The sequence below is a fragment of the Mytilus californianus genome, unplaced genomic scaffold, assembly GCF_021869535.1.
Source record: "Mytilus californianus isolate M0D057914Y unplaced genomic scaffold, xbMytCali1.0.p SCAF_14, whole genome shotgun sequence".
Classification (NCBI taxonomy): Eukaryota; Metazoa; Mollusca; class Bivalvia; order Mytilida; family Mytilidae; genus Mytilus; species Mytilus californianus.
In genome coordinates, this window is record NW_026262626.1 from 26,950,676 (window position 1) to 26,976,425 (window position 25,750).

At 30.0% G+C, this 25,750-nt stretch overlaps 1 protein-coding gene across 1 annotated transcript in view; it reads left to right on the forward strand.

The window, feature by feature from the left end:
- Positions 1–504: 504 nt before the first annotated feature.
- The window catches only part of LOC127724457 (protocadherin gamma-A4-like), a 76,526-nt gene continuing 51,280 nt past the window's right edge, over positions 505–25,750 (forward strand). The window contains exon 1 of the transcript XR_007992518.1: positions 505–628. The gene's annotated coding sequence lies outside the window, so the exon portion shown is untranslated. The remainder of the gene's footprint in view (positions 629–25,750) is intronic.

Genomic DNA, 25,750 nt, shown 5'->3' on the forward strand with positions numbered 1-25,750 from the left:
GTACAGGGTATGATGGACAATTTTTTCAATCTTCAAAACCACTTATTTACACATGTTACAGTTACACTGTACATGGAATAAATGAAAATCTGTTTATCTATCCCATATGTATTTTAATATGTGTATGTTATTTACCTTAAATTATTTCAGTATTTTTTTAGCTGATCAGATTCGATTTTGACAATAAATTAATTATGGTTTGATTAGACTATAATATAAAGAACTGGAGGAACGATGATGTCGTGTAATATTATGATTCATACCCTAACAGTTAGATTGCAAATCCTTTTTAATACCAATTGAATGTGTATTAAATTACTTTCCTCTCGTGATAAAAGGTTGATAGTTACAACACATTAGACGAGCTTTTAAAACCGCATATTTTATGCTTTGTTTTTTTCACCTTAAATATTAAATTTCTTATCGAGTACAGTGCTCTCAACCGAATAAATATTTCATAATGTTAAACAAATGTTATACTTAAAAATGCAATTTTAGGCTATTCTTTGAATGTCTCTTTTGGTCTCCAGGTATGCAAGTATTTATAAATTATCTTTGGTGTTCAGAAGTATATAATTGAGACATCCTAATGAAAGTCAATCGAAAAACACTTCGGTTGAACTTCTTGGTAAGTGGTCCGAGTACACAGTTATCGTCCTTTGATTTTCGTTGTCCACGAATAAAGTCCCTAGTGTGGACAGTGTGTTGCTTGCCAATTTTTTTAGTACCCCTTCCAAATGTATTCCTTCATGTTTTATGCCTCAAATAGCAAGTAGGGGGATGAAATTACACTGTAAAAAAATTTGGGTCATGAATTGTAAAGTAAAGTAGTGATTTGGTCCAGCTGAAAAAGGTTAAAAATTAGCACTTCGGAAGCTGTCAAAAGATTTCAAGACCCCCTTAACATAGAATTGTCCATATTTTGAGTTAGAGCCGATGAAGTTTTCTATAATTTTGATATAATTTGTCCCAAAAGTAGTACAACACACTGTAAAAATATTATTGAGAAAGCGCAGGTGGGATTTTTTTTATTTTCATTTATTGTCTAAAAGAAATGCACTACGAAATAACTGTGTACTCGGACCTAAGAGGCGAAATCAGTAAATATAGAATCTGTACTTTGGCAACTTCCCTGAATGATTTAATGGTGTCAATTTGTCAGATAGCATGAAACTAAAGGATTTAAACTTTTATTTGATAGAAATTCTGCAAAAATTACCCATTTTGGCATTATATGGTCAAAATAAGCATTTCAAAGCTTTTTCAATTTTGATGCATAAGTGGCATTCTGACTTTCTATGTGACAGGTTTTCCTGTGTCAATATTTGTGTTTCTATGCTTTAACCCAGTTGTATTACTCATTTGTGAACTCTGAATCTACAGAAAATAAGATTATCTCAGACAATATGTGCAAAATGTGTTGTATAAATGACCCTCGTGTAACGGCCTGTTTGGATCAAGTTAAATGTGAGGACCTAGGTACATAAAAGTTGAAGTCCATAATAAAGATTTCACTAAATTTGTATTAAAAGCACTTCACAATGTCTTTTGTACCTGTTTCATTTCACATAGTATCTTTCTTTTCTTATGTTAAATAGCAAGTGGTTCAAATATAAGCCTGCTGAGGCTAAAATTGCATGCGAGTTTTTCACTAAAAAGTGAAAAATCTTTGTATCAGACCATACTGTCTGCAAAAAAAGTAGAATGCAAGAGTCCCTTTATGCTCAGATTTATTGTATCATGTAACCTGAGTATAGAAATTATAAAAGAGACACAAATTTTTATTTCCTATAGCTTCAGTATGCATTTTTAAATGTAAATATGTGCTACGGCCTAAATTGACCCTAAATTATTTTCAGTCTTACTTGGCTTAAGACCCTTTTATACTAATATGGTATGCTATTTGTAATTTTTCTTTCCAATTAAAGTACATTTAATACATATGTAAGGATTATTTATAACCAAAAAACTCCACAAATTTAAAATTGCTGGAAAATAATACATCTTCATGTAAGGCCCCCCTTCATTGGAAAACCTCCATTTTTTGGCACAGGCTCATATAAATTTGACTTTTAAATAATTGTGATAAGTCTGATAAATCAAATGAGTATTCTATTGCTTTAAATACATAATATGTCATATATAAAGCCCTTTAAAATGTAATTTTTTGCAATATTTTAATTTTTAAAGCCCCAAATGTTGATAGTTGAAATTTTTCAATTTAAACGTCAAAATTTAACACGCGAAGTTGAATATAGAATTTATCATATTGTCTATAATATATATCCTATTGCCATGAAACTTTGTCAGCAGTCTCATAATTTATTAAGCTTTAGTCATACCAAGTTTTATTAAGATTGGTCAAATTTTTCTATCCTATTAGGTCCGAGTACACAGTTATCGTCCTTTGATTTTCGTTGTCCACGAATAAAGTCCCTAGTGTGGACAGTGTGTTGCTTGCCAATTTTTTTAGTACCCCTTCCAAATGTATTCCTTCATGTTTTATGCCTCAAATAGCAAGTAGGGGGATGAAATTACACTGTAAAAAAATTTGGGTCATGAATTGTAAAGTAAAGTAGTGATTTGGTCCAGCTGAAAAAGGTTAAAAATTAGCACTTCGGAAGCTGTCAAAAGATTTCAAGACCCCCTTAACATAGAATTGTCCATATTTTGAGTTAGAGCCGATGAAGTTTTCTATAATTTTGATATAATTTGTCCCAAAAGTAGTACAACACACTGTAAAAATATTATTGAGAAAGCGCAGGTGGGATTTTTTTTATTTTCATTTATTGTCTAAAAGAAATGCACTACGAAATAACTGTGTACTCGGACCTAAGAGGCGAAATCAGTAAATATAGAATCTGTACTTTGGCAACTTCCCTGAATGATTTAATGGTGTCAATTTGTCAGATAGCATGAAACTAAAGGATTTAAACTTTTATTTGATAGAAATTCTGCAAAAATTACCCATTTTGGCATTATATGGTCAAAATAAGCATTTCAAAGCTTTTTCAATTTTGATGCATAAGTGGCATTCTGACTTTCTATGTGACAGGTTTTCCTGTGTCAATATTTGTGTTTCTATGCTTTAACCCAGTTGTATTACTCATTTGTGAACTCTGAATCTACAGAAAATAAGATTATCTCAGACAATATGTGCAAAATGTGTTGTATAAATGACCCTCGTGTAACGGCCTGTTTGGATCAAGTTAAATGTGAGGACCTAGGTACATAAAAGTTGAAGTCCATAATAAAGATTTCACTAAATTTGTATTAAAAGCACTTCACAATGTCTTTTGTACCTGTTTCATTTCACATAGTATCTTTCTTTTCTTATGTTAAATAGCAAGTGGTTCAAATATAAGCCTGCTGAGGCTAAAATTGCATGCGAGTTTTTCACTAAAAAGTGAAAAATCTTTGTATCAGACCATACTGTCTGCAAAAAAAGTAGAATGCAAGAGTCCCTTTATGCTCAGATTTATTGTATCATGTAACCTGAGTATAGAAATTATAAAAGAGACACAAATTTTTATTTCCTATAGCTTCAGTATGCATTTTTAAATGTAAATATGTGCTACGGCCTAAATTGACCCTAAATTATTTTCAGTCTTACTTGGCTTAAGACCCTTTTATACTAATATGGTATGCTATTTGTAATTTTTCTTTCCAATTAAAGTACATTTAATACATATGTAAGGATTATTTATAACCAAAAAACTCCACAAATTTAAAATTGCTGGAAAATAATACATCTTCATGTAAGGCCCCCCTTCATTGGAAAACCTCCATTTTTTGGCACAGGCTCATATAAATTTGACTTTTAAATAATTGTGATAAGTCTGATAAATCAAATGAGTATTCTATTGCTTTAAATACATAATATGTCATATATAAAGCCCTTTAAAATGTAATTTTTTGCAATATTTTAATTTTTAAAGCCCCAAATGTTGATAGTTGAAATTTTTCAATTTAAACGTCAAAATTTAACACGCGAAGTTGAATATAGAATTTATCATATTGTCTATAATATATATCCTATTGCCATGAAACTTTGTCAGCAGTCTCATAATTTATTAAGCTTTAGTCATACCAAGTTTTATTAAGATTGGTCAAATTTTTCTATCCTATTAGGTCCGAGTACACAGTTATCGTCCTTTGATTTTCGTTGTCCACGAATAAAGTCCCTAGTGTGGACAGTGTGTTGCTTGCCAATTTTTTTAGTACCCCTTCCAAATGTATTCCTTCATGTTTTATGCCTCAAATAGCAAGTAGGGGGATGAAATTACACTGTAAAAAAATTTGGGTCATGAATTGTAAAGTAAAGTAGTGATTTGGTCCAGCTGAAAAAGGTTAAAAATTAGCACTTCGGAAGCTGTCAAAAGATTTCAAGACCCCCTTAACATAGAATTGTCCATATTTTGAGTTAGAGCCGATGAAGTTTTCTATAATTTTGATATAATTTGTCCCAAAAGTAGTACAACACACTGTAAAAATATTATTGAGAAAGCGCAGGTGGGATTTTTTTTATTTTCATTTATTGTCTAAAAGAAATGCACTACGAAATAACTGTGTACTCGGACCTAAGAGGCGAAATCAGTAAATATAGAATCTGTACTTTGGCAACTTCCCTGAATGATTTAATGGTGTCAATTTGTCAGATAGCATGAAACTAAAGGATTTAAACTTTTATTTGATAGAAATTCTGCAAAAATTACCCATTTTGGCATTATATGGTCAAAATAAGCATTTCAAAGCTTTTTCAATTTTGATGCATAAGTGGCATTCTGACTTTCTATGTGACAGGTTTTCCTGTGTCAATATTTGTGTTTCTATGCTTTAACCCAGTTGTATTACTCATTTGTGAACTCTGAATCTACAGAAAATAAGATTATCTCAGACAATATGTGCAAAATGTGTTGTATAAATGACCCTCGTGTAACGGCCTGTTTGGATCAAGTTAAATGTGAGGACCTAGGTACATAAAAGTTGAAGTCCATAATAAAGATTTCACTAAATTTGTATTAAAAGCACTTCACAATGTCTTTTGTACCTGTTTCATTTCACATAGTATCTTTCTTTTCTTATGTTAAATAGCAAGTGGTTCAAATATAAGCCTGCTGAGGCTAAAATTGCATGCGAGTTTTTCACTAAAAAGTGAAAAATCTTTGTATCAGACCATACTGTCTGCAAAAAAAGTAGAATGCAAGAGTCCCTTTATGCTCAGATTTATTGTATCATGTAACCTGAGTATAGAAATTATAAAAGAGACACAAATTTTTATTTCCTATAGCTTCAGTATGCATTTTTAAATGTAAATATGTGCTACGGCCTAAATTGACCCTAAATTATTTTCAGTCTTACTTGGCTTAAGACCCTTTTATACTAATATGGTATGCTATTTGTAATTTTTCTTTCCAATTAAAGTACATTTAATACATATGTAAGGATTATTTATAACCAAAAAACTCCACAAATTTAAAATTGCTGGAAAATAATACATCTTCATGTAAGGCCCCCCTTCATTGGAAAACCTCCATTTTTTGGCACAGGCTCATATAAATTTGACTTTTAAATAATTGTGATAAGTCTGATAAATCAAATGAGTATTCTATTGCTTTAAATACATAATATGTCATATATAAAGCCCTTTAAAATGTAATTTTTTGCAATATTTTAATTTTTAAAGCCCCAAATGTTGATAGTTGAAATTTTTCAATTTAAACGTCAAAATTTAACACGCGAAGTTGAATATAGAATTTATCATATTGTCTATAATATATATCCTATTGCCATGAAACTTTGTCAGCAGTCTCATAATTTATTAAGCTTTAGTCATACCAAGTTTTATTAAGATTGGTCAAATTTTTCTATCCTATTAGGTCCGAGTACACAGTTATCGTCCTTTGATTTTCGTTGTCCACGAATAAAGTCCCTAGTGTGGACAGTGTGTTGCTTGCCAATTTTTTTAGTACCCCTTCCAAATGTATTCCTTCATGTTTTATGCCTCAAATAGCAAGTAGGGGGATGAAATTACACTGTAAAAAAATTTGGGTCATGAATTGTAAAGTAAAGTAGTGATTTGGTCCAGCTGAAAAAGGTTAAAAATTAGCACTTCGGAAGCTGTCAAAAGATTTCAAGACCCCCTTAACATAGAATTGTCCATATTTTGAGTTAGAGCCGATGAAGTTTTCTATAATTTTGATATAATTTGTCCCAAAAGTAGTACAACACACTGTAAAAATATTATTGAGAAAGCGCAGGTGGGATTTTTTTTATTTTCATTTATTGTCTAAAAGAAATGCACTACGAAATAACTGTGTACTCGGACCTAAGAGGCGAAATCAGTAAATATAGAATCTGTACTTTGGCAACTTCCCTGAATGATTTAATGGTGTCAATTTGTCAGATAGCATGAAACTAAAGGATTTAAACTTTTATTTGATAGAAATTCTGCAAAAATTACCCATTTTGGCATTATATGGTCAAAATAAGCATTTCAAAGCTTTTTCAATTTTGATGCATAAGTGGCATTCTGACTTTCTATGTGACAGGTTTTCCTGTGTCAATATTTGTGTTTCTATGCTTTAACCCAGTTGTATTACTCATTTGTGAACTCTGAATCTACAGAAAATAAGATTATCTCAGACAATATGTGCAAAATGTGTTGTATAAATGACCCTCGTGTAACGGCCTGTTTGGATCAAGTTAAATGTGAGGACCTAGGTACATAAAAGTTGAAGTCCATAATAAAGATTTCACTAAATTTGTATTAAAAGCACTTCACAATGTCTTTTGTACCTGTTTCATTTCACATAGTATCTTTCTTTTCTTATGTTAAATAGCAAGTGGTTCAAATATAAGCCTGCTGAGGCTAAAATTGCATGCGAGTTTTTCACTAAAAAGTGAAAAATCTTTGTATCAGACCATACTGTCTGCAAAAAAAGTAGAATGCAAGAGTCCCTTTATGCTCAGATTTATTGTATCATGTAACCTGAGTATAGAAATTATAAAAGAGACACAAATTTTTATTTCCTATAGCTTCAGTATGCATTTTTAAATGTAAATATGTGCTACGGCCTAAATTGACCCTAAATTATTTTCAGTCTTACTTGGCTTAAGACCCTTTTATACTAATATGGTATGCTATTTGTAATTTTTCTTTCCAATTAAAGTACATTTAATACATATGTAAGGATTATTTATAACCAAAAAACTCCACAAATTTAAAATTGCTGGAAAATAATACATCTTCATGTAAGGCCCCCCTTCATTGGAAAACCTCCATTTTTTGGCACAGGCTCATATAAATTTGACTTTTAAATAATTGTGATAAGTCTGATAAATCAAATGAGTATTCTATTGCTTTAAATACATAATATGTCATATATAAAGCCCTTTAAAATGTAATTTTTTGCAATATTTTAATTTTTAAAGCCCCAAATGTTGATAGTTGAAATTTTTCAATTTAAACGTCAAAATTTAACACGCGAAGTTGAATATAGAATTTATCATATTGTCTATAATATATATCCTATTGCCATGAAACTTTGTCAGCAGTCTCATAATTTATTAAGCTTTAGTCATACCAAGTTTTATTAAGATTGGTCAAATTTTTCTATCCTATTAGGCGAAATCAGTAAATATAGAATCTGTACTTTGGCAACTTCCCTGAATGATTTAATGGTGTCAATTTGTCAGATAGCATGAAACTAAAGGATTTAAACTTTTATTTGATAGAAATTCTGCAAAAATTACCCATTTTGGCATTATATGGTCAAAATAAGCATTTCAAAGCTTTTTCAATTTTGATGCATAAGTGGCATTCTGACTTTCTATGTGACAGGTTTTCCTGTGTCAATATTTGTGTTTCTATGCTTTAACCCAGTTGTATTACTCATTTGTGAACTCTGAATCTACAGAAAATAAGATTATCTCAGACAATATGTGCAAAATGTGTTGTATAAATGACCCTCGTGTAACGGCCTGTTTGGATCAAGTTAAATGTGAGGACCTAGGTACATAAAAGTTGAAGTCCATAATAAAGATTTCACTAAATTTGTATTAAAAGCACTTCACAATGTCTTTTGTACCTGTTTCATTTCACATAGTATCTTTCTTTTCTTATGTTAAATAGCAAGTGGTTCAAATATAAGCCTGCTGAGGCTAAAATTGCATGCGAGTTTTTCACTAAAAAGTGAAAAATCTTTGTATCAGACCATACTGTCTGCAAAAAAAGTAGAATGCAAGAGTCCCTTTATGCTCAGATTTATTGTATCATGTAACCTGAGTATAGAAATTATAAAAGAGACACAAATTTTTATTTCCTATAGCTTCAGTATGCATTTTTAAATGTAAATATGTGCTACGGCCTAAATTGACCCTAAATTATTTTCAGTCTTACTTGGCTTAAGACCCTTTTATACTAATATGGTATGCTATTTGTAATTTTTCTTTCCAATTAAAGTACATTTAATACATATGTAAGGATTATTTATAACCAAAAAACTCCACAAATTTAAAATTGCTGGAAAATAATACATCTTCATGTAAGGCCCCCCTTCATTGGAAAACCTCCATTTTTTGGCACAGGCTCATATAAATTTGACTTTTAAATAATTGTGATAAGTCTGATAAATCAAATGAGTATTCTATTGCTTTAAATACATAATATGTCATATATAAAGCCCTTTAAAATGTAATTTTTTGCAATATTTTAATTTTTAAAGCCCCAAATGTTGATAGTTGAAATTTTTCAATTTAAACGTCAAAATTTAACACGCGAAGTTGAATATAGAATTTATCATATTGTCTATAATATATATCCTATTGCCATGAAACTTTGTCAGCAGTCTCATAATTTATTAAGCTTTAGTCATACCAAGTTTTATTAAGATTGGTCAAATTTTTCTATCCTATTAGGTCCGAGTACACAGTTATCGTCCTTTGATTTTCGTTGTCCACGAATAAAGTCCCTAGTGTGGACAGTGTGTTGCTTGCCAATTTTTTTAGTACCCCTTCCAAATGTATTCCTTCATGTTTTATGCCTCAAATAGCAAGTAGGGGGATGAAATTACACTGTAAAAAAATTTGGGTCATGAATTGTAAAGTAAAGTAGTGATTTGGTCCAGCTGAAAAAGGTTAAAAATTAGCACTTCGGAAGCTGTCAAAAGATTTCAAGACCCCCTTAACATAGAATTGTCCATATTTTGAGTTAGAGCCGATGAAGTTTTCTATAATTTTGATATAATTTGTCCCAAAAGTAGTACAACACACTGTAAAAATATTATTGAGAAAGCGCAGGTGGGATTTTTTTTATTTTCATTTATTGTCTAAAAGAAATGCACTACGAAATAACTGTGTACTCGGACCTAAGAGGCGAAATCAGTAAATATAGAATCTGTACTTTGGCAACTTCCCTGAATGATTTAATGGTGTCAATTTGTCAGATAGCATGAAACTAAAGGATTTAAACTTTTATTTGATAGAAATTCTGCAAAAATTACCCATTTTGGCATTATATGGTCAAAATAAGCATTTCAAAGCTTTTTCAATTTTGATGCATAAGTGGCATTCTGACTTTCTATGTGACAGGTTTTCCTGTGTCAATATTTGTGTTTCTATGCTTTAACCCAGTTGTATTACTCATTTGTGAACTCTGAATCTACAGAAAATAAGATTATCTCAGACAATATGTGCAAAATGTGTTGTATAAATGACCCTCGTGTAACGGCCTGTTTGGATCAAGTTAAATGTGAGGACCTAGGTACATAAAAGTTGAAGTCCATAATAAAGATTTCACTAAATTTGTATTAAAAGCACTTCACAATGTCTTTTGTACCTGTTTCATTTCACATAGTATCTTTCTTTTCTTATGTTAAATAGCAAGTGGTTCAAATATAAGCCTGCTGAGGCTAAAATTGCATGCGAGTTTTTCACTAAAAAGTGAAAAATCTTTGTATCAGACCATACTGTCTGCAAAAAAAGTAGAATGCAAGAGTCCCTTTATGCTCAGATTTATTGTATCATGTAACCTGAGTATAGAAATTATAAAAGAGACACAAATTTTTATTTCCTATAGCTTCAGTATGCATTTTTAAATGTAAATATGTGCTACGGCCTAAATTGACCCTAAATTATTTTCAGTCTTACTTGGCTTAAGACCCTTTTATACTAATATGGTATGCTATTTGTAATTTTTCTTTCCAATTAAAGTACATTTAATACATATGTAAGGATTATTTATAACCAAAAAACTCCACAAATTTAAAATTGCTGGAAAATAATACATCTTCATGTAAGGCCCCCCTTCATTGGAAAACCTCCATTTTTTGGCACAGGCTCATATAAATTTGACTTTTAAATAATTGTGATAAGTCTGATAAATCAAATGAGTATTCTATTGCTTTAAATACATAATATGTCATATATAAAGCCCTTTAAAATGTAATTTTTTGCAATATTTTAATTTTTAAAGCCCCAAATGTTGATAGTTGAAATTTTTCAATTTAAACGTCAAAATTTAACACGCGAAGTTGAATATAGAATTTATCATATTGTCTATAATATATATCCTATTGCCATGAAACTTTGTCAGCAGTCTCATAATTTATTAAGCTTTAGTCATACCAAGTTTTATTAAGATTGGTCAAATTTTTCTATCCTATTAGGCGAAATCAGTAAATATAGAATCTGTACTTTGGCAACTTCCCTGAATGATTTAATGGTGTCAATTTGTCAGATAGCATGAAACTAAAGGATTTAAACTTTTATTTGATAGAAATTCTGCAAAAATTACCCATTTTGGCATTATATGGTCAAAATAAGCATTTCAAAGCTTTTTCAATTTTGATGCATAAGTGGCATTCTGACTTTCTATGTGACAGGTTTTCCTGTGTCAATATTTGTGTTTCTATGCTTTAACCCAGTTGTATTACTCATTTGTGAACTCTGAATCTACAGAAAATAAGATTATCTCAGACAATATGTGCAAAATGTGTTGTATAAATGACCCTCGTGTAACGGCCTGTTTGGATCAAGTTAAATGTGAGGACCTAGGTACATAAAAGTTGAAGTCCATAATAAAGATTTCACTAAATTTGTATTAAAAGCACTTCACAATGTCTTTTGTACCTGTTTCATTTCACATAGTATCTTTCTTTTCTTATGTTAAATAGCAAGTGGTTCAAATATAAGCCTGCTGAGGCTAAAATTGCATGCGAGTTTTTCACTAAAAAGTGAAAAATCTTTGTATCAGACCATACTGTCTGCAAAAAAAGTAGAATGCAAGAGTCCCTTTATGCTCAGATTTATTGTATCATGTAACCTGAGTATAGAAATTATAAAAGAGACACAAATTTTTATTTCCTATAGCTTCAGTATGCATTTTTAAATGTAAATATGTGCTACGGCCTAAATTGACCCTAAATTATTTTCAGTCTTACTTGGCTTAAGACCCTTTTATACTAATATGGTATGCTATTTGTAATTTTTCTTTCCAATTAAAGTACATTTAATACATATGTAAGGATTATTTATAACCAAAAAACTCCACAAATTTAAAATTGCTGGAAAATAATACATCTTCATGTAAGGCCCCCCTTCATTGGAAAACCTCCATTTTTTGGCACAGGCTCATATAAATTTGACTTTTAAATAATTGTGATAAGTCTGATAAATCAAATGAGTATTCTATTGCTTTAAATACATAATATGTCATATATAAAGCCCTTTAAAATGTAATTTTTTGCAATATTTTAATTTTTAAAGCCCCAAATGTTGATAGTTGAAATTTTTCAATTTAAACGTCAAAATTTAACACGCGAAGTTGAATATAGAATTTATCATATTGTCTATAATATATATCCTATTGCCATGAAACTTTGTCAGCAGTCTCATAATTTATTAAGCTTTAGTCATACCAAGTTTTATTAAGATTGGTCAAATTTTTCTATCCTATTAGGCGAAATCAGTAAATATAGAATCTGTACTTTGGCAACTTCCCTGAATGATTTAATGGTGTCAATTTGTCAGATAGCATGAAACTAAAGGATTTAAACTTTTATTTGATAGAAATTCTGCAAAAATTACCCATTTTGGCATTATATGGTCAAAATAAGCATTTCAAAGCTTTTTCAATTTTGATGCATAAGTGGCATTCTGACTTTCTATGTGACAGGTTTTCCTGTGTCAATATTTGTGTTTCTATGCTTTAACCCAGTTGTATTACTCATTTGTGAACTCTGAATCTACAGAAAATAAGATTATCTCAGACAATATGTGCAAAATGTGTTGTATAAATGACCCTCGTGTAACGGCCTGTTTGGATCAAGTTAAATGTGAGGACCTAGGTACATAAAAGTTGAAGTCCATAATAAAGATTTCACTAAATTTGTATTAAAAGCACTTCACAATGTCTTTTGTACCTGTTTCATTTCACATAGTATCTTTCTTTTCTTATGTTAAATAGCAAGTGGTTCAAATATAAGCCTGCTGAGGCTAAAATTGCATGCGAGTTTTTCACTAAAAAGTGAAAAATCTTTGTATCAGACCATACTGTCTGCAAAAAAAGTAGAATGCAAGAGTCCCTTTATGCTCAGATTTATTGTATCATGTAACCTGAGTATAGAAATTATAAAAGAGACACAAATTTTTATTTCCTATAGCTTCAGTATGCATTTTTAAATGTAAATATGTGCTACGGCCTAAATTGACCCTAAATTATTTTCAGTCTTACTTGGCTTAAGACCCTTTTATACTAATATGGTATGCTATTTGTAATTTTTCTTTCCAATTAAAGTACATTTAATACATATGTAAGGATTATTTATAACCAAAAAACTCCACAAATTTAAAATTGCTGGAAAATAATACATCTTCATGTAAGGCCCCCCTTCATTGGAAAACCTCCATTTTTTGGCACAGGCTCATATAAATTTGACTTTTAAATAATTGTGATAAGTCTGATAAATCAAATGAGTATTCTATTGCTTTAAATACATAATATGTCATATATAAAGCCCTTTAAAATGTAATTTTTTGCAATATTTTAATTTTTAAAGCCCCAAATGTTGATAGTTGAAATTTTTCAATTTAAACGTCAAAATTTAACACGCGAAGTTGAATATAGAATTTATCATATTGTCTATAATATATATCCTATTGCCATGAAACTTTGTCAGCAGTCTCATAATTTATTAAGCTTTAGTCATACCAAGTTTTATTAAGATTGGTCAAATTTTTCTATCCTATTAGGCGAAATCAGTAAATATAGAATCTGTACTTTGGCAACTTCCCTGAATGATTTAATGGTGTCAATTTGTCAGATAGCATGAAACTAAAGGATTTAAACTTTTATTTGATAGAAATTCTGCAAAAATTACCCATTTTGGCATTATATGGTCAAAATAAGCATTTCAAAGCTTTTTCAATTTTGATGCATAAGTGGCATTCTGACTTTCTATGTGACAGGTTTTCCTGTGTCAATATTTGTGTTTCTATGCTTTAACCCAGTTGTATTACTCATTTGTGAACTCTGAATCTACAGAAAATAAGATTATCTCAGACAATATGTGCAAAATGTGTTGTATAAATGACCCTCGTGTAACGGCCTGTTTGGATCAAGTTAAATGTGAGGACCTAGGTACATAAAAGTTGAAGTCCATAATAAAGATTTCACTAAATTTGTATTAAAAGCACTTCACAATGTCTTTTGTACCTGTTTCATTTCACATAGTATCTTTCTTTTCTTATGTTAAATAGCAAGTGGTTCAAATATAAGCCTGCTGAGGCTAAAATTGCATGCGAGTTTTTCACTAAAAAGTGAAAAATCTTTGTATCAGACCATACTGTCTGCAAAAAAAGTAGAATGCAAGAGTCCCTTTATGCTCAGATTTATTGTATCATGTAACCTGAGTATAGAAATTATAAAAGAGACACAAATTTTTATTTCCTATAGCTTCAGTATGCATTTTTAAATGTAAATATGTGCTACGGCCTAAATTGACCCTAAATTATTTTCAGTCTTACTTGGCTTAAGACCCTTTTATACTAATATGGTATGCTATTTGTAATTTTTCTTTCCAATTAAAGTACATTTAATACATATGTAAGGATTATTTATAACCAAAAAACTCCACAAATTTAAAATTGCTGGAAAATAATACATCTTCATGTAAGGCCCCCCTTCATTGGAAAACCTCCATTTTTTGGCACAGGCTCATATAAATTTGACTTTTAAATAATTGTGATAAGTCTGATAAATCAAATGAGTATTCTATTGCTTTAAATACATAATATGTCATATATAAAGCCCTTTAAAATGTAATTTTTTGCAATATTTTAATTTTTAAAGCCCCAAATGTTGATAGTTGAAATTTTTCAATTTAAACGTCAAAATTTAACACGCGAAGTTGAATATAGAATTTATCATATTGTCTATAATATATATCCTATTGCCATGAAACTTTGTCAGCAGTCTCATAATTTATTAAGCTTTAGTCATACCAAGTTTTATTAAGATTGGTCAAATTTTTCTATCCTATTAGGCGAAATCAGTAAATATAGAATCTGTACTTTGGCAACTTCCCTGAATGATTTAATGGTGTCAATTTGTCAGATAGCATGAAACTAAAGGATTTAAACTTTTATTTGATAGAAATTCTGCAAAAATTACCCATTTTGGCATTATATGGTCAAAATAAGCATTTCAAAGCTTTTTCAATTTTGATGCATAAGTGGCATTCTGACTTTCTATGTGACAGGTTTTCCTGTGTCAATATTTGTGTTTCTATGCTTTAACCCAGTTGTATTACTCATTTGTGAACTCTGAATCTACAGAAAATAAGATTATCTCAGACAATATGTGCAAAATGTGTTGTATAAATGACCCTCGTGTAACGGCCTGTTTGGATCAAGTTAAATGTGAGGACCTAGGTACATAAAAGTTGAAGTCCATAATAAAGATTTCACTAAATTTGTATTAAAAGCACTTCACAATGTCTTTTGTACCTGTTTCATTTCACATAGTATCTTTCTTTTCTTATGTTAAATAGCAAGTGGTTCAAATATAAGCCTGCTGAGGCTAAAATTGCATGCGAGTTTTTCACTAAAAAGTGAAAAATCTTTGTATCAGACCATACTGTCTGCAAAAAAAGTAGAATGCAAGAGTCCCTTTATGCTCAGATTTATTGTATCATGTAACCTGAGTATAGAAATTATAAAAGAGACACAAATTTTTATTTCCTATAGCTTCAGTATGCATTTTTAAATGTAAATATGTGCTACGGCCTAAATTGACCCTAAATTATTTTCAGTCTTACTTGGCTTAAGACCCTTTTATACTAATATGGTATGCTATTTGTAATTTTTCTTTCCATTTAAAGTACATTTAATACATATGTAAGGATTATTTATAACCAAAAAACTCCACAAATTTAAAATTGCTGGAAAATAATACATCTTCATGTAAGGCCCCCCTTCATTGGAAAACCTCCATTTTTTGGCACAGGCTCATATAAATTTGACTTTTAAATAATTGTGATAAGTCTGATAAATCAAATGAGTATTCTATTGCTTTAAATACATAATATGTCATATATAAAGCCCTTTAAAATGTAATTTTTTGCAATATTTTAATTTTTAAAGCCCCAAATGTTGATAGTTGAAATTTTTCAATTTAAACGTCAAAATTTAACACGCGAAGTTGAATATAGAATTTATCATATTGTCTATAATATATATCCTATTGCCATGAAACTTTGTCAGCAGTCTCATAATTTATTAAGCTTTAGTCATACCAAGTTTTATTAAGATTGGTCAAATTTTTCTATCCTAAGAGGCGAAATCAGTAAATATAGAATCTGTACTTTGGCAACTTCCCTGAATGATTTAATGGTGTCAATTTGTCAGATAGCATGAAACTAAAGGATTTAAACTTTTATTTGATAGAAATTCTGCAAAAATTACCCATTTTGGCATTATATGGTCAAAATAAGCATTTCAAAGCTTTTTCAATTTTGATGCATAAGTGGCATTCTGACTTTCTATGTGACAGGTTTTCCTGTGTCAATATTTGTGTTTCTATGCTTTAACCCAGTTGTATTACTCATTTGTGAACTCTGAATCTACAGAAAATAAGATTATCTCAGACAATATGTGCAAAATGTGTTGTATAAATGACCCTCGTGTAACGGCCTGTTTGGATCAAGTTAAATGTGAGGACCTAGGTACATAAAAGTTGAAGTCCATAATAAAGATTTCACTAAATTTGTATTAAAAGCACTTCACAATGTCTTTTGTACCTGTTTCATTTCACATAGTATCTTTCTTTTCTTATGTTAAATAGCAAGTGGTTCAAATATAAGCCTGCTGAGGCTAAAATTGCATGCGAGTTTTTCACTAAAAAGTGAAAAATCTTTGTATCAGACCATACTGTCTGCAAAAAAAGTAGAATGCAAGAGTCCCTTTATGCTCAGATTTATTGTATCATGTAACCTGAGTATAGAAATTATAAAAGAGACACAAATTTTTATTTCCTATAGCTTCAGTATGCATTTTTAAATGTAAATATGTGCTACGGCCTAAATTGACCCTAAATTATTTTCAGTCTTACTTGGCTTAAGACCCTTTTATACTAATATGGTATGCTATTTGTAATTTTTCTTTCCATTTAAAGTACATTTAATACATATGTAAGGATTATTTATAACCAAAAAACTCCACAAATTTAAAATTGCTGGAAAATAATACATCTTCATGTAAGGCCCCCCTTCATTGGAAAACCTCCATTTTTTGGCACAGGCTCATATAAATTTGACTTTTAAATAATTGTGATAAGTCTGATAAATCAAATGAGTATTCTATTGCTTTAAATACATAATATGTCATATATAAAGCCCTTTAAAATGTAATTTTTTGCAATATTTTAATTTTTAAAGCCCCAAATGTTGATAGTTGAAATTTTTCAATTTAAACGTCAAAATTTAACACGCGAAGTTGAATATAGAATTTATCATATTGTCTATAATATATATCCTATTGCCATGAAACTTTGTCAGCAGTCTCATAATTTATTAAGCTTTAGTCATACCAAGTTTTATTAAGATTGGTCAAATTTTTCTATCCTATTAGGTCCGAGTACACAGTTATCGTCCTTTGATTTTCGTTGTCCACGAATAAAGTCCCTAGTGTGGACAGTGTGTTGCTTGCCAATTTTTTTAGTACCCCTTCCAAATGTATTCCTTCATGTTTTATGCCTCAAATAGCAAGTAGGGGGATGAAATTACACTGTAAAAAAATTTGGGTCATGAATTGTAAAGTAAAGTAGTGATTTGGTCCAGCTGAAAAAGGTTAAAAATTAGCACTTCGGAAGCTGTCAAAAGATTTCAAGACCCCCTTAACATAGAATTGTCCATATTTTGAGTTAGAGCCGATGAAGTTTTCTATAATTTTGATATAATTTGTCCCAAAAGTAGTACAACACACTGTAAAAATATTATTGAGAAAGCGCAGGTGGGATTTTTTTTATTTTCATTTATTGTCTAAAAGAAATGCACTACGAAATAACTGTGTACTCGGACCTAAGAGGCGAAATCAGTAAATATAGAATCTGTACTTTGGCAACTTCCCTGAATGATTTAATGGTGTCAATTTGTCAGATAGCATGAAACTAAAGGATTTAAACTTTTATTTGATAGAAATTCTGCAAAAATTACCCATTTTGGCATTATATGGTCAAAATAAGCATTTCAAAGCTTTTTCAATTTTGATGCATAAGTGGCATTCTGACTTTCTATGTGACAGGTTTTCCTGTGTCAATATTTGTGTTTCTATGCTTTAACCCAGTTGTATTACTCATTTGTGAACTCTGAATCTACAGAAAATAAGATTATCTCAGACAATATGTGCAAAATGTGTTGTATAAATGACCCTCGTGTAACGGCCTGTTTGGATCAAGTTAAATGTGAGGACCTAGGTACATAAAAGTTGAAGTCCATAATAAAGATTTCACTAAATTTGTATTAAAAGCACTTCACAATGTCTTTTGTACCTGTTTCATTTCACATAGTATCTTTCTTTTCTTATGTTAAATAGCAAGTGGTTCAAATATAAGCCTGCTGAGGCTAAAATTGCATGCGAGTTTTTCACTAAAAAGTGAAAAATCTTTGTATCAGACCATACTGTCTGCAAAAAAAGTAGAATGCAAGAGTCCCTTTATGCTCAGATTTATTGTATCATGTAACCTGAGTATAGAAATTATAAAAGAGACACAAATTTTTATTTCCTATAGCTTCAGTATGCATTTTTAAATGTAAATATGTGCTACGGCCTAAATTGACCCTAAATTATTTTCAGTCTTACTTGGCTTAAGACCCTTTTATACTAATATGGTATGCTATTTGTAATTTTTCTTTCCAATTAAAGTACATTTAATACATATGTAAGGATTATTTATAACCAAAAAACTCCACAAATTTAAAATTGCTGGAAAATAATACATCTTCATGTAAGGCCCCCCTTCATTGGAAAACCTCCATTTTTTGGCACAGGCTCATATAAATTTGACTTTTAAATAATTGTGATAAGTCTGATAAATCAAATGAGTATTCTATTGCTTTAAATACATAATATGTCATATATAAAGCCCTTTAAAATGTAATTTTTTGCAATATTTTAATTTTTAAAGCCCCAAATGTTGATAGTTGAAATTTTTCAATTTAAACGTCAAAATTTAACACGCGAAGTTGAATATAGAATTTATCATATTGTCTATAATATATATCCTATTGCCATGAAACTTTGTCAGCAGTCTCATAATTTATTAAGCTTTAGTCATACCAAGTTTTATTAAGATTGGTCAAATTTTTCTATCCTATTAGGCGAAATCAGTAAATATAGAATCTGTACTTTGGCAACTTCCCTGAATGATTTAATGGTGTCAATTTGTCAGATAGCATGAAACTAAAGGATTTAAACTTTTATTTGATAGAAATTCTGCAAAAATTACCCATTTTGGCATTATATGGTCAAAATAAGCATTTCAAAGCTTTTTCAATTTTGATGCATAAGTGGCATTCTGACTTTCTATGTGACAGGTTTTCCTGTGTCAATATTTGTGTTTCTATGCTTTAACCCAGTTGTATTACTCATTTGTGAACTCTGAATCTACAGAAAATAAGATTATCTCAGACAATATGTGCAAAATGTGTTGTATAAATGACCCTCGTGTAACGGCCTGTTTGGATCAAGTTAAATGTGAGGACCTAGGTACATAAAAGTTGAAGTCCATAATAAAGATTTCACTAAATTTGTATTAAAAGCACTTCACAATGTCTTTTGTACCTGTTTCATTTCACATAGTATCTTTCTTTTCTTATGTTAAATAGCAAGTGGTTCAAATATAAGCCTGCTGAGGCTAAAATTGCATGCGAGTTTTTCACTAAAAAGTGAAAAATCTTTGTATCAGACCATACTGTCTGCAAAAAAAGTAGAATGCAAGAGTCCCTTTATGCTCAGATTTATTGTATCATGTAACCTGAGTATAGAAATTATAAAAGAGACACAAATTTTTATTTCCTATAGCTTCAGTATGCATTTTTAAATGTAAATATGTGCTACGGCCTAAATTGACCCTAAATTATTTTCAGTCTTACTTGGCTTAAGACCCTTTTATACTAATATGGTATGCTATTTGTAATTTTTCTTTCCAATTAAAGTACATTTAATACATATGTAAGGATTATTTATAACCAAAAAACTCCACAAATTTAAAATTGCTGGAAAATAATACATCTTCATGTAAGGCCCCCCTTCATTGGAAAACCTCCATTTTTTGGCACAGGCTCATATAAATTTGACTTTTAAATAATTGTGATAAGTCTGATAAATCAAATGAGTATTCTATTGCTTTAAATACATAATATGTCATATATAAAGCCCTTTAAAATGTAATTTTTTGCAATATTTTAATTTTTAAAGCCCCAAATGTTGATAGTTGAAATTTTTCAATTTAAACGTCAAAATTTAACACGCGAAGTTGAATATAGAATTTATCATATTGTCTATAATATATATCCTATTGCCATGAAACTTTGTCAGCAGTCTCATAATTTATTAAGCTTTAGTCATACCAAGTTTTATTAAGATTGGTCAAATTTTTCTATCCTATTAGGCGAAATCAGTAAATATAGAATCTGTACTTTGGCAACTTCCCTGAATGATTTAATGGTGTCAATTTGTCAGATAGCATGAAACTAAAGGATTTAAACTTTTATTTGATAGAAATTCTGCAAAAATTACCCATTTTGGCATTATATGGTCAAAATAAGCATTTCAAAGCTTTTTCAATTTTGATGCATAAGTGGCATTCTGACTTTCTATGTGACAGGTTTTCCTGTGTCAATATTTGTGTTTCTATGCTTTAACCCAGTTGTATTACTCATTTGTGAACTCTGAATCTACAGAAAATAAGATTATCTCAGACAATATGTGCAAAATGTGTTGTATAAATGACCCTCGTGTAACGGCCTGTTTGGATCAAGTTAAATGTGAGGACCTAGGTACATAAAAGTTGAAGTCCATAATAAAGATTTCACTAAATTTGTATTAAAAGCACTTCACAATGTCTTTTGTACCTGTTTCATTTCACATAGTATCTTTCTTTTCTTATGTTAAATAGCAAGTGGTTCAAATATAAGCCTGCTGAGGCTAAAATTGCATGCGAGTTTTTCACTAAAAAGTGAAAAATCTTTGTATCAGACCATACTGTCTGCAAAAAAAGTAGAATGCAAGAGTCCCTTTATGCTCAGATTTATTGTATCATGTAACCTGAGTATAGAAATTATAAAAGAGACACAAATTTTTATTTCCTATAGCTTCAGTATGCATTTTTAAATGTAAATATGTGCTACGGCCTAAATTGACCCTAAATTATTTTCAGTCTTACTTGGCTTAAGACCCTTTTATACTAATATGGTATGCTATTTGTAATTTTTCTTTCCAATTAAAGTACATTTAATACATATGTAAGGATTATTTATAACCAAAAAACTCCACAAATTTAAAATTGCTGGAAAATAATACATCTTCATGTAAGGCCCCCCTTCATTGGAAAACCTCCATTTTTTGGCACAGGCTCATATAAATTTGACTTTTAAATAATTGTGATAAGTCTGATAAATCAAATGAGTATTCTATTGCTTTAAATACATAATATGTCATATATAAAGCCCTTTAAAATGTAATTTTTTGCAATATTTTAATTTTTAAAGCCCCAAATGTTGATAGTTGAAATTTTTCAATTTAAACGTCAAAATTTAACACGCGAAGTTGAATATAGAATTTATCATATTGTCTATAATATATATCCTATTGCCATGAAACTTTGTCAGCAGTCTCATAATTTATTAAGCTTTAGTCATACCAAGTTTTATTAAGATTGGTCAAATTTTTCTATCCTATTAGGCGAAATCAGTAAATATAGAATCTGTACTTTGGCAACTTCCCTGAATGATTTAATGGTGTCAATTTGTCAGATAGCATGAAACTAAAGGATTTAAACTTTTATTTGATAGAAATTCTGCAAAAATTACCCATTTTGGCATTATATGGTCAAAATAAGCATTTCAAAGCTTTTTCAATTTTGATGCATAAGTGGCATTCTGACTTTCTATGTGACAGGTTTTCCTGTGTCAATATTTGTGTTTCTATGCTTTAACCCAGTTGTATTACTCATTTGTGAACTCTGAATCTACAGAAAATAAGATTATCTCAGACAATATGTGCAAAATGTGTTGTATAAATGACCCTCGTGTAACGGCCTGTTTGGATCAAGTTAAATGTGAGGACCTAGGTACATAAAAGTTGAAGTCCATAATAAAGATTTCACTAAATTTGTATTAAAAGCACTTCACAATGTCTTTTGTACCTGTTTCATTTCACATAGTATCTTTCTTTTCTTATGTTAAATAGCAAGTGGTTCAAATATAAGCCTGCTGAGGCTAAAATTGCATGCGAGTTTTTCACTAAAAAGTGAAAAATCTTTGTATCAGACCATACTGTCTGCAAAAAAAGTAGAATGCAAGAGTCCCTTTATGCTCAGATTTATTGTATCATGTAACCTGAGTATAGAAATTATAAAAGAGACACAAATTTTTATTTCCTATAGCTTCAGTATGCATTTTTAAATGTAAATATGTGCTACGGCCTAAATTGACCCTAAATTATTTTCAGTCTTACTTGGCTTAAGACCCTTTTATACTAATATGGTATGCTATTTGTAATTTTTCTTTCCAATTAAAGTACATTTAATACATATGTAAGGATTATTTATAACCAAAAAACTCCACAAATTTAAAATTGCTGGAAAATAATACATCTTCATGTAAGGCCCCCCTTCATTGGAAAACCTCCATTTTTTGGCACAGGCTCATATAAATTTGACTTTTAAATAATTGTGATAAGTCTGATAAATCAAATGAGTATTCTATTGCTTTAAATACATAATATGTCATATATAAAGCCCTTTAAAATGTAATTTTTTGCAATATTTTAATTTTTAAAGCCCCAAATGTTGATAGTTGAAATTTTTCAATTTAAACGTCAAAATTTAACACGCGAAGTTGAATATAGAATTTATCATATTGTCTATAATATATATCCTATTGCCATGAAACTTTGTCAGCAGTCTCATAATTTATTAAGCTTTAGTCATACCAAGTTTTATTAAGATTGGTCAAATTTTTCTATCCTATTAGGCGAAATCAGTAAATATAGAATCTGTACTTTGGCAACTTCCCTGAATGATTTAATGGTGTCAATTTGTCAGATAGCATGAAACTAAAGGATTTAAACTTTTATTTGATAGAAATTCTGCAAAAATTACCCATTTTGGCATTATATGGTCAAAATAAGCATTTCAAAGCTTTTTCAATTTTGATGCATAAGTGGCATTCTGACTTTCTATGTGACAGGTTTTCCTGTGTCAATATTTGTGTTTCTATGCTTTAACCCAGTTGTATTACTCATTTGTGAACTCTGAATCTACAGAAAATAAGATTATCTCAGACAATATGTGCAAAATGTGTTGTATAAATGACCCTCGTGTAACGGCCTGTTTGGATCAAGTTAAATGTGAGGACCTAGGTACATAAAAGTTGAAGTCCATAATAAAGATTTCACTAAATTTGTATTAAAAGCACTTCACAATGTCTTTTGTACCTGTTTCATTTCACATAGTATCTTTCTTTTCTTATGTTAAATAGCAAGTGGTTCAAATATAAGCCTGCTGAGGCTAAAATTGCATGCGAGTTTTTCACTAAAAAGTGAAAAATCTTTGTATCAGACCATACTGTCTGCAAAAAAAGTAGAATGCAAGAGTCCCTTTATGCTCAGATTTATTGTATCATGTAACCTGAGTATAGAAATTATAAAAGAGACACAAATTTTTATTTCCTATAGCTTCAGTATGCATTTTTAAATGTAAATATGTGCTATGGCCTAAATTGACCCTAAATTATTTTCAGTCTTACTTGGCTTAAGACCCTTTTATACTAATATGGTATGCTATTTGTAATTTTTCTTTCCAATTAAAGTACATTTAATACATATGTAAGGATTATTTATAACCAAAAAACTCCACAAATTTAAAATTGCTGGAAAATAATACATCTTCATGTAAGGCCCCCCTTCATTGGAAAACCTCCATTTTTTGGCACAGGCTCATATAAATTTGACTTTTAAATAATTGTGATAAGTCTGATAAATCAAATGAGTATTCTATTGCTTTAAATACATAATATGTCATATATAAAGCCCTTTAAAATGTAATTTTTTGCAATATTTTAATTTTTAAAGCCCCAAATGTTGATAGTTGAAATTTTTCAATTTAAACGTCAAAATTTAACACGCGAAGTTGAATATAGAATTTATCATATTGTCTATAATATATATCCTATTGCCATGAAACTTTGTCAGCAGTCTCATAATTTATTAAGCTTTAGTCATACCAAGTTTTATTAAGATTGGTCAAATTTTTCTATCCTATTAGGCGAAATCAGTAAATATAGAATCTGTACTTTGGCAACTTCCCTGAATGATTTAATGGTGTCAATTTGTCAGATAGCATGAAACTAAAGGATTTAAACTTTTATTTGATAGAAATTCTGCAAAAATTACCCATTTTGGCATTATATGGTCAAAATAAGCATTTCAAAGCTTTTTCAATTTTGATGCATAAGTGGCATTCTGACTTTCTATGTGACAGGTTTTCCTGTGTCAATATTTGTGTTTCTATGCTTTAACCCAGTTGTATTACTCATTTGTGAACTCTGAATCTACAGAAAATAAGATTATCTCAGACAATATGTGCAAAATGTGTTGTATAAATGACCCTCGTGTAACGGCCTGTTTGGATCAAGTTAAATGTGAGGACCTAGGTACATAAAAGTTGAAGTCCATAATAAAGATTTCACTAAATTTGTATTAAAAGCACTTCACAATGTCTTTTGTACCTGTTTCATTTCACATAGTATCTTTCTTTTCTTATGTTAAATAGCAAGTGGTTCAAATATAAGCCTGCTGAGGCTAAAATTGCATGCGAGTTTTTCACTAAAAAGTGAAAAATCTTTGTATCAGACCATACTGTCTGCAAAAAAAGTAGAATGCAAGAGTCCCTTTATGCTCAGATTTATTGTATCATGTAACCTGAGTATAGAAATTATAAAAGAGACACAAATTTTTATTTCCTATAGCTTCAGTATGCATTTTTAAATGTAAATATGTGCTACGGCCTAAATTGACCCTAAATTATTTTCAGTCTTACTTGGCTTAAGACCCTTTTATACTAATATGGTATGCTATTTGTAATTTTTCTTTCCAATTAAAGTACATTTAATACATATGTAAGGATTATTTATAACCAAAAAACTCCACAAATTTAAAATTGCTGGAAAATAATACATCTTCATGTAAGGCCCCCCTTCATTGGAAAACCTCCATTTTTTGGCACAGGCTCATATAAATTTGACTTTTAAATAATTGTGATAAGTCTGATAAATCAAATGAGTATTCTATTGCTTTAAATACATAATATGTCATATATAAAGCCCTTTAAAATGTAATTTTTTGCAATATTTTAATTTTTAAAGCCCCAAATGTTGATAGTTGAAATTTTTCAATTTAAACGTCAAAATTTAACACGCGAAGTTGAATATAGAATTTATCATATTGTCTATAATATATATCCTATTGCCATGAAACTTTGTCAGCAGTCTCATAATTTATTAAGCTTTAGTCATACCAAGTTTTATTAAGATTGGTCAAATTTTTCTATCCTATTAGGTCCGAGTACACAGTTATCGTCCTTTGATTTTCGTTGTCCACGAATAAAGTCCCTAGTGTGGACAGTGTGTTGCTTGCCAATTTTTTTAGTACCCCTTCCAAATGTATTCCTTCATGTTTTATGCCTCAAATAGCAAGTAGGGGGATGAAATTACACTGTAAAAAAATTTGGGTCATGAATTGTAAAGTAAAGTAGTGATTTGGTCCAGCTGAAAAAGGTTAAAAATTAGCACTTCGGAAGCTGTCAAAAGATTTCAAGACCCCCTTATCATAGAATTGTCCATATTTTGAGTTAGAGCCGATGAAGTTTTCTATAATTTTGATATAATTTGTCCCAAAAGTAGTACAACACACTGTAAAAATATTATTGAGAAAGCGCAGGTGGGATTTTTTTTATTTTCATTTATTGTCTAAA